This window comes from Sorex fumeus, unplaced genomic scaffold (assembly GCF_029834395.1).
Source record: "Sorex fumeus unplaced genomic scaffold, SorFum_2.1 ptg000034l, whole genome shotgun sequence".
Classification (NCBI taxonomy): Eukaryota; Metazoa; Chordata; class Mammalia; order Eulipotyphla; family Soricidae; genus Sorex; species Sorex fumeus.
Genome location: NW_026606091.1, coordinates 47,084,902 through 47,094,915, shown reverse-complemented (window position 1 = coordinate 47,094,915; position 10,014 = coordinate 47,084,902). Strand labels below are relative to the sequence as shown.

The 10,014-nt window shown below is 43.1% G+C and overlaps 1 pseudogene; it reads right to left on the bottom strand.

Annotated features, from left to right (window-relative positions):
• Positions 1 to 7,890: 7,890 nt before the first annotated feature.
• On the bottom strand, positions 7,891 to 8,212 carry LOC130026714 (uncharacterized; annotated as a pseudogene).
• Positions 8,213 to 10,014: the final 1,802 nt, after the last annotated feature.

Below are 10,014 nucleotides of genomic sequence, written 5' to 3'. Positions count from 1 at the left end.
TTCTTAAAATTTCCATATAATCGTCAAATTTGTCTTCACTTGTTTTGACACCTAAAGTCTATCAAATTTAATTCTCTAATACTAGAAAGTAATTTCAAAGGCATAGCTTGAAAATGCCAACTTAATTTGAACTATCAAAAGCTATGATACTGAAAGCAACTGAAATCTTCAATGATCCAATAACACCTCTTTTCACCCTAAACTTGCATAAGAATATTTGGGGTTGGGGGCCTTCCAGGCACTGCTCAGGGACCATTTTGGACAATACTCAGCCCACTGGAGCCTGGTGTGGTAGAGGCACTTGGACCTGGTGGTGCTCGGGACTCCCAGAACCACACCCAACAGAGCTTGGCTTTCTAGGGCTATACCCAGTGGTGATTGAGGACATGCAAAACCAGAGACTGAACTTGTAACTGAATGCAAATGCCCCTAGCTTCTGAGCTATCTATCTCTACCCTCCCCTCTGACTGTGTGTGTGTGTGTGTGTGTGTGTGTGTGTGTGTCTGTGTGTGTTGCCAAGGATCAAACCCAGGTCTCTTGTATGCAAGGCATGTGCTTACCACCGAGCCACATCCCTAGACCTTAGGAAGAAATTTTTAAGAGGCAGAATGCAGTAAAAATCAAATGTCTTGACCTCAGTCTGCATACAGAAGTAAATTTTTCATTTAGACTTAGTTCACATTGTCTGCTCAGTTGTTTATATTTGAGAGGCATGCCCAGCTCTAGAATCACTGGTCATGTGTGGGCTCTGGGGACCATATGGGGTGCCAGGGATCAAACCCGGGTCAGTGGCATGCAAGGCAAGTACCCTACCCATTATACATTCTCACCACGCCCCCAGCTTCTATTATTTTTAACCTATTATATCCTATCCTGTTTAGGAAAAACAAAGCTGTTCATAACCTACTAGATTATTTTGCTAACTCATCGATGGGTCAGAGCCTTTCATTTGGAAAGACTGCTTTACCGCGATGCAGTTTGCCATTGTTACTTTTCAACTTGTCTTTCAAAATATTCCAGGCTTTTCTTTGTTGGTTTGGTTTGGATTATGGCCACAGACAATGTGTGTGTGTTCAGGGCTTAAACCTGGCCCTGAGCTCGGAGGGATCACCACTGGTGGGGCTCAGAGGTCCAGCTTTTCAAGTCAAATAGTTACAAATAACTTCAAGTCAAATAGTTACAAACAAATAACAAAGTTATAAATAACTCTTAATTACAATTACAAATGTAATTTCAAGCCAAATTTAGTAATTCCGTGGTCAGTGGCCAAAAGTACAATGAGAACAAAGGCAGATGCTGTCGATGATTTTGGAAATGTTAAAGATTTCTTGAAATTTTCCATTTCCTTCAGTCACAAGACAGCCCTTTCTTGATAGAAATCCTCCATTGTAACCCTAGTTGTGACTTTTGTTGCTCAATGAACTACTGCCCATCATTATTTTATTAATAACTGTTGGAAGTTTTTTTTTAAATTTTTTTTTAACTCTTGTAATTTACCACCACTGTTGTCCTCAGATATCTGCATTTTTCTGGTAATACCTGGTTTCAAAAATCTATTTGGGATTTTTAGATGTGAACACCAAAAGCAAGTGTGTGACTCCCAGTCATTGTAGCAATAACAGTCAAGGAAAAGGAAAAATTCTGATGTCCTGAATGTTATTTCAGATAATCTAATAAAATTGGCTGGAGCGATAGCACAGCGGTAGGGCATCTGCCTTGCACGCGGCCCACTGGGCCGACCTGAGTTCAATTCCTCTGCCCCTCTCAGAGAGCCCAAGCTACTGAAAGTATCTCGCCCACAAGGCAAAGCCTGGAAAGCTACCCATGACGTATTCGATATGCCAAATACAGTAACAACAAGTCTCACAATGGAGATGTTACTGGGCCCGCTTGAGCAAATCGATGAACAATGGGAGGATAGTGCTACAGTGCTAATAAAATCAGTATGGGGGTACACATAGGAAATGGCTCTTATTTTTCTTTTTAAAGTCCTCAGGTAATTCTTAAATGCCAGCAAATTGAAACTCACTGAGAATGTGATACTGTTTTTCTTCTTACTGCCCTGTTATCCAGTTCTGGGAAATGTGCGGTCAGCTGGGAGAGATCACAGGGCAGGGAATATAGCTCAGAGGACTGGAGTACACTCCTATTGTGTTCCAAGGTCCGAGCACAGCCTCTCCCACCCCCACGTCTACTGCCTCGAGCACTGCCAGGCCCTGGTTGTTCCAGCACTGCTGGGGTGACCCTGGATGCCTCAACTATGCTAGGCCAGAGCTCTGAATAATTAGACCAGCCCCAACTGGTCTTTATTGCCAGTAATGCCTCCCCTCCTGCTGCCATGCCTTGAAATAGCACTGCAGGTAGCCCCTATGTTGTTTTTTTTTGGGGGGGGAACAGGGAACCCACAGCCAGCGGTGCTCAGGGGTTACTCCTGTCTCTGGGCTTAAGGATCACTCCTGGTAGGGCTTTGGGAGACTATCTGGGGTTCCAGCGATTGAACTTGGGTTGGCTGCAGGAAAGGCAAGTGCCTTACCCACTGTACTATCTCTCTGGCCCCAGGTAGTGCCGATTTTTTAAACAAGAGGGTTATGGCCAGAAAGTAGAGGGGTTAAGGCATGTTCCTTTCATGACCTGGTTTAAGTGAGAGCAACTCTTCACTGAGAGCACAGAGACAAAAGTAGCTCCTAAGCACTGCCGTGTGAAGTCCCAAACACCCCCCACTACACACACACACACACACACACACACATACATACACAGACACACACACGCAGACACAAACTGAGGTGTGGAGGGTGGGTCAGAACACAGAATAGGTAAGCTCTTTTATTGGAGGTATTTTTTTCTGCATGAGATGCTTGGAACAGCTATACGGGCATTTTACTGCCATAAAAGGAGCTAACTTGTGGAGCTCCTTCAAAAGCAAAACACCCTCTGGGGCTGGAGCGATAGCACAGTGGGTAGGGAGTTGGCCTTGCATGCAGCTGACCCAGGTTCGATTCCCAACATTCCATATGGTCCTCCGAGCACCACCAGGAGTAATTCCTGAGTGCATGAGCCAGGAGTAACCCCTGTGCATTGCCAGGTGTGACCAAAAAAGCAAAAAACCAACCAACCAAACAACAAAAGAGCAAACTTCTCCCTATTAAGTTACGTGGTGGAAAGGTGGTCTCAGAAAACTCCTGAGTCGGGGCTGGAGTGATAGCATAGCGGGTAGGGTGTTTGCCTTGCATGCGGCCAACCTGGGTTCTATTCCCAGCATCCCATATGGTCTCCCGAGCTCTGCCAGGAGTAATTCCTGAGTGCACAATCCAGGAGTAACCCTTATACAACACCGGATGTGACCCCCCCCAAAAATTCCTGAGTCTCCCAACTAGGATTTCTGATATTCACACTTCTCCAAGACACACTGTGAAATTCCCCCCACTTTGCAGCTGGCCAGCTCATGAAATTCCAGGAAACACTCCTCTCCATACATAACTATTCTCTTTCATGAGTACAAGTAATGGAATGAGTATATGGACCATGTCATATTTCAAGTTTTGCACTGTTGTCTCATTTATCACATCATATCTACACAGCTTTTTGCCAATGCTGATTCAGGCTTAGACAATTGTTCTATAAATATCTTCCACTTCATTCTTCTGAGATCACTATGGCAGAGACCATGTTTGTCTGCCCATTAGTCTTCTCCACATCTTACCAGCCATCTCTCTACTATTAGAGGCAGCAAGATATGATTAGAGATAACAAAAAGCCCACCAAAAGCACTGCAAGTGCTCAGTCCTTCACGCAAGAAAGAATGGTTCTGTGACCAAATGATGGCTAATGAGTCCCAAGTAGCAGACAGAGAGGACTTCTAGAAGCTTCCAGGCATTTGAGAACTGAGGAATCAGAGCCATGTGGCTGGAGAGATTGCTCAATGGGTTGAACACACGCTTTACATGCAGGAGGCCCAGATCTGATCCCCCCAAGTACCATTAGGAGTCACCCCTGAGCACCCCTGGGTGTGGCCCCCAAACCAAGAAAAACAAAACAACAGTAACAGTAAACCCAGAATATGACTTTAGCAAGAAAAGCTAAGGCAGACCATGGGTAGTCCATTGTCTAATTTCCTTCTAAGTTTAGCTCCTTGGACATTTTAATTCTTTCCTACGTCCAGTATGTAATCATTATGTCAAATACTGCCCCATCTCCCAAAGTCAGACATTAATTCTGAGACACAGAACTGCACTATGAATATATGTACTTTCCACATTGAGAAAGAAACATTTGATTCTTCCATAATCAATACAGTTTTACCCCTGCCCCCTATGAAGATGGCATTTTGCTGTGCAGAACAATATCGTCTTTTTTAAATCTTCTTTTATCGTGTTGGGTTTGTTTATTTTGTTTTGCTCAAACTGTGCTCACTAGACATTGAAAAGTTGCTCTAAGAATTGGGCTCGTAATTGAACCATCTATCTCCTCGTGTCCACTGCTTTGCTACAGAGAGATCAAGCTTTGGAATTCCCCCAGCGTCTTAGGTCTTTACCCTGAGCCAAATTAAATTCCTGTAGGTGTCACCCTCCTCCTACCTTGCACTAAATTAAATTCTTCATTAAGGTCTCCTACTCCTACTGCTCCTGTGGAGGCGAGACTCTATGAACTCACCATCCCGATCCGAGTGATCTCCCACCTCCGTGGCTTAAGGGTGGGGGCTGGGGAAGAGATTTGTTTTTCCAGCTACTTACATGACATATTTTCATAGAGAAGCGAGTACTTCAGATCGTTCTTTTATCGTGTTGGGTTTGTTTATTTTGTTTTTGCTGCTGACCGTTTGCTTTGTTCAAGGCTGAGCCTTTGCCTGACCCCTGTGGGACTGCCTGCAGTTAAACGCTTTTTTGTGGAACCATATTGGGCAGGGGGAACAAAAAGCTCTCGTCAGTATCCAGGAACTTTTCCCCACTGCCCTTGAAGACCTATCTGCTTGTTGCACAGGGTTAAGATTTTACCTATCAAAGGGCAAATGGACAAAGGAAAAGCGATGTGGAGATGTAAGCTAACCAATATACTTGGGTCCTTCTTTCTTAAATTTTTTAACTTGGGTCCTTCTTAATTTTACATTTTAAAAAAATAATGCGAGCTTTTGAAGAGTGAAGATCTTATTCAAGCTGCTAAGTAAAATTTCGTGTTTCTTGTTAGTGATGGGCTGGAGCGATAGCACAGCGGTGGGGCGTTTGCCTTGCACACAGCCAACATGGCCGACCCGAGTTCGATTCCTCCACCCCGCTCAGAGAGCCCGGCAAGCTACCGAGAGTATCTCGCCCGCATGGCAGAGCCTGGCAAGCTCCCCGTGACGTATTCGATATGCCAGACACAGTAACAACAAAGTCTCCAATGGAGACGTTACTGGGCCCGCTCGAGCAAATCGATGAACAACGGGAGGACAGTGTTTGTTTTGACAGTTTGTTAGTGATATGGTCTCAGACACCTTAAAGGGTTCAATTCATCCCATGTAAACATGCAAAATATAAAAGTGTATCTACAGCAAGCATACACTCATATACAGGTAGAAAAGTGGAATATCAAGGCAGAAAAAGCAACTCTAATGATAGTTAGCTAAGCAGTTCAGAGAGGAAGAGTTATAGGAATGGATTCAATGGAGAAGAAAAGAGGAAAAGTGGAGTGGTTCTTTCTCCTCTGCTACCCACCTGTAGTTGTTCCTTTCACTAGCCCCTTCTATAAAAAGATTGAGGTGAATCGCATGTTAGTGAACAGGTTAGGGAGAGATCGTTTAAGGAAGAACCATGCCAAGGGCTGGTGAGAAGATGGTATCCATGAACGCTTGAAAGAGTACACATATTTAATGAAAGTAATTGTTATGTAATTTCCAGGAAAGACAGATGTCTTGGGAAGAAGGACCAAAACCAGGAAAGAAACTCCAAGTACAATGAAACTAGAGAACTGACATGACCATATTAGACTATGAAGAATAACTTACAACTTGTACCCAAATTAAGGAAAGCTATGAACTATAACAAGCATTTCCTCTAAATGGCAACTGGGTACAATTTTTAGAAAGTAATGAGAAGGTCCTGCAAGTTCAAGACTAAGCTAAAGTTTGAGGAAATAAGGGACTAAGGACCTGGGTAGACTGGGTAAAAATCAAAAGAAGACCACCCTAAGACTCCATTTTCAGATGATAAGAAATACAAAATCTAAAAAGACATAGTAGGGGCCAGAGCAATAGTAAAGCAGGTAGGGTGTTTGCCTTGCATGGTCTGACCAGGGTTTGATCCCCGGAATCCTATATGGTCCCCTGAGCACCGCCAGGAGTAACTCCTAAGCACAGAACCAGGAGTAACCCCTTAGCATTTCCAGGTGTGAACCAAAAAGTGAAAAGAAAAAGAAAAGAAAAGAAAAAGACACAGTATACCCATATTTAATTTTTCTAAGACTCAGTTTCTTAATTCATAACTAAAATTTGGAAGTGAGAGGCAACAGAAGAGTTAGCAATAACATGCAAACAGGCTGAAAACTGTTGACCAAAGTAAACTGAGCAAAGAAATAAAGTGACTATGAAAATATTGTGACAGGCTAGCTCTCTGGAAACTCTGCAACAACTAAAATTACTCTCTTCAATGTTAGAAAAACAAATCATCAGAACTTGGTTTCTAACACTATACTCCTACCCACCCCACACCAAAAAGTGGGGAGTTAAAAACAGGTTTTCTTGGACAAATGATTGATTCTAGCACCAGGACAGAAAATATACAAGATGAAGCAAATAAAAACTGGGCAAGAGATCTGAATAGATACTTCTACAAAGAGAACATACAGATGGCAAAAAGGCACATTAAAAAAAAAAGCCTCATCATTTATCAGAGAAATGCAAGTTAAAAAGCAAACTGAAATCGTCTCACACCCGTCAGACTAATTTTACATCCGAAAGAGAAGTGTTGGGGGTTGGACAGATAGTACAGTGGGTAAGGTGCTTGCCTTACATGCTGCCAACCTGGGTTCAATCCCTCGCACCACACATATGGTTCACCCAGGCACCACCAGAAGTGATGCCTGCGCACAGACCTAGGAGTAAGCCCTGAATACTGCCAGATGTGACCCAAAAACAAGAAAGGAAAAAGAAAGCAAGGAAACAATTAGCTATAAAATTCAGAATGATCATTGGTTACATCCTAGGGACAAGAAAGATTAGAAATGTGATTAGAAAAAGACATAGATGGACCTTCCCGCTGATAATCAAAAATTCAAGTTCTCTTTGTGGCCAAATTATAACTATTCTTAACACTTCTTCTTCCTTTTCTTTTTTTTTTAAATAATGTAGGAGTATTGCCATTTATTCAGCCATTGATTAGGCTGATTGAGCTGGGAATGAACTCCACCTTTTTTTTCCTTTTTATATATTTATTTATTGAATCACCATGAGAGCAGTAACAAAGCTTTTGGGTTTAAGTCTCGGTCATGTCACTGTCACTGTCACTGTCCCTTCACCAGTGCCCATTTTCCACCACCAAAAACCCCAGTATACCCCCATTCCATACCCTCCCCCTACCTGTGGGGCAAATGATTTCCACATTACTCTCTCTCTAATTACATTCTATATTTCGACACCAGATCCACCATTATTATTTGGGATTTTACCCCAGCATTCAGATCTGCTGAAAACGCAACAGTAGACAATTTGTTTTTTATTTGGGATTTTACCCCAGCATTCAGATCTGCTGAAAACGCAACAGTAGACAATTTGTTTTCTATTGCTGATTATAAATAGCATATGATTTTGGAATTCCAAAATTTTAACAATTAAATCTGGAGGGATTTCTGCCCAAACCTGCTGGATTCCGAAACTTGTTCCTGAGTCTCTGGGATTATGGCCGTTAAGCAGCTTGAAAAAATATGAAACACTTCAGGAAATTTGCGTGTCATCCTTCCGCAGGGGCTATGCTAATCCAATTTTAGGACTGGAGCGATAGCACAGCAGGTAAGGCGTTTGCCTTGCAAGCGGCCAATATGGTCGACCCGAGTTCAATTCCTCCACCCCACACGGCAAAGCCTGGCAAGCTCCCTGTGACGTATTCGATATGCCAAACAGAGTAACAACAAGTCTCACAATGGAGATGTTACTGGGCCCACTCGAGCAAATCAATGAATAATGGGAGGACCGTGACCGTGATCATTTCAATTTTAGTATATGTGCTGCCGAAGCGAGCACTCTTAACACTTCTATGTGGTGTATTTATTTCGGGGTAGGGCACACCTGGCAGTGCTCAAGGGCCACTCCTGGCTCTGTGCTCAGGGCCATGCCAGGTGGTGTTAGAAAACCATGTGTGGTACTGAGATTCGAATCAGGGTTGCAACTGGGACTGCATTCACATGCTAGACAAGCACCTTAATCTCTATCACTCCAGACCCGCCATGTATTTATTACTTTTTCATTTTGAAATAAAAAAGTTTTAACTTTCAGAAGAATTGTCAACATTTTACAGAGCAGGGATGGAGAGCTAGTTTAGAGCTACTTGGTCCAATTCCCAGCACCAAGGCAGGAACCCCACACAGTGAGGAGGAGTCCCTGAGGACCACAAAGGGGAGCCCAAAAACCCAACAAAAAATGTTTTGCATTCCCAAGTACTATCTTTAACACTTTGCATAATCACAGTACCATTAGCAAAACTGCTAAAAAAATATTAGCAATAGTATATTATTACTAAATAAGCTCTGCATAGAACAGAACTCTGGAGTTTTCCTCACTTTACCTCCAGTAATATCCCCCCTGATTATTTAAGCATGAGTGAAGAAGCTTCTGGGAATGAATTTTATAGATGTTGTTATAGTTCAAAGTCAGTTTACTTTGTTTTTTTTAATTTTTGGGTCACACCTGGCGATGCACAGGGGTTACTCCTGGCTCTGCACTCAGGAGTTACTCCTAGCGGTGCTCAGGGGACCATGTGGGATGCTGGGAATCGAACCTGGGTCAGCTGCGTGCAAGGCAAACGCCCTACCCGCTGTGCTATCTCTCCAGCCCCATCAATTTACTTTTGAGGTACAGGGATTACCCACTCAAATCAGATGAGGAATTGTAAAAGCAGAAGCTTTCTCTGGCGAGCAGCAGAAGAGGGAAGCAGAAAGAGAAGTCAGAGAATTTGAAGTGTGAGAAGGACATCCTGACCACTGCTGCTTTGAAAATAGAGCAGAGTACATAAGAAATCCAGGGCCTCCAGGAACTGAAAGTGATCCTTGGTTCACAGCTGGGAAGGAAATAAGGACCTCAGATTCACAGGAATTGGATTCTGATGACATTATCAAGGAGCTTGGCTGCATATTCTTCCCAGACTTTCCAGAGAAGAGCCTCTAGAGACCCATCCTCTGATTTTGCCACCATGAGATCCTCAGGCGAGAACAGAGCTAAGCCCACCTGGATTTCTGAGCTGTCCAACGTGAAGTGGTAAGTTGTGTACTGCTTCAAATTTCTAAATTCCTGACGATCTGTTATTTGTTAATTGCATTTTATCTACTTGTCCACTAATGTCTCCATTGCAGGATCCCACATTACATCTATACCTAATTGCACCTGCACTCAATTGGTACAGTGTAGGCTAATGAGTAGATCAAGTCTTCTGGGAGGAAGACCTACTCATCCTAAGGAAAGTGGTGAGGAAGGAGCCCTTCATTCACTGTGACATCAAGCCAAATGAATAGAAGAGGATTCAAAAACTTCTGTGAAAAGGTGCCACGAGAACACATAACTTACTTGCCAGGTCTCTGTACTTCCGCTCCCTTCACCCTCCCCAAGTAGTTGAAAGGCAATACAAGATTACAAACCATTGAAAACTGGCCCTGCAATAGGATTGAAAAAAGAAAACAACAACAATAACAAATCACAAATACCAGATAACCTTTCAGTATCTATATTGTAAACCACAATACCCAAAAGGGGGGGGGGGAGGGAGAGAGAAGAGAGAGAGAGAGAGAGAGAGAGAGAGAGGTGCCCACCAAAGAGGAATGCTGAGGGGGAGG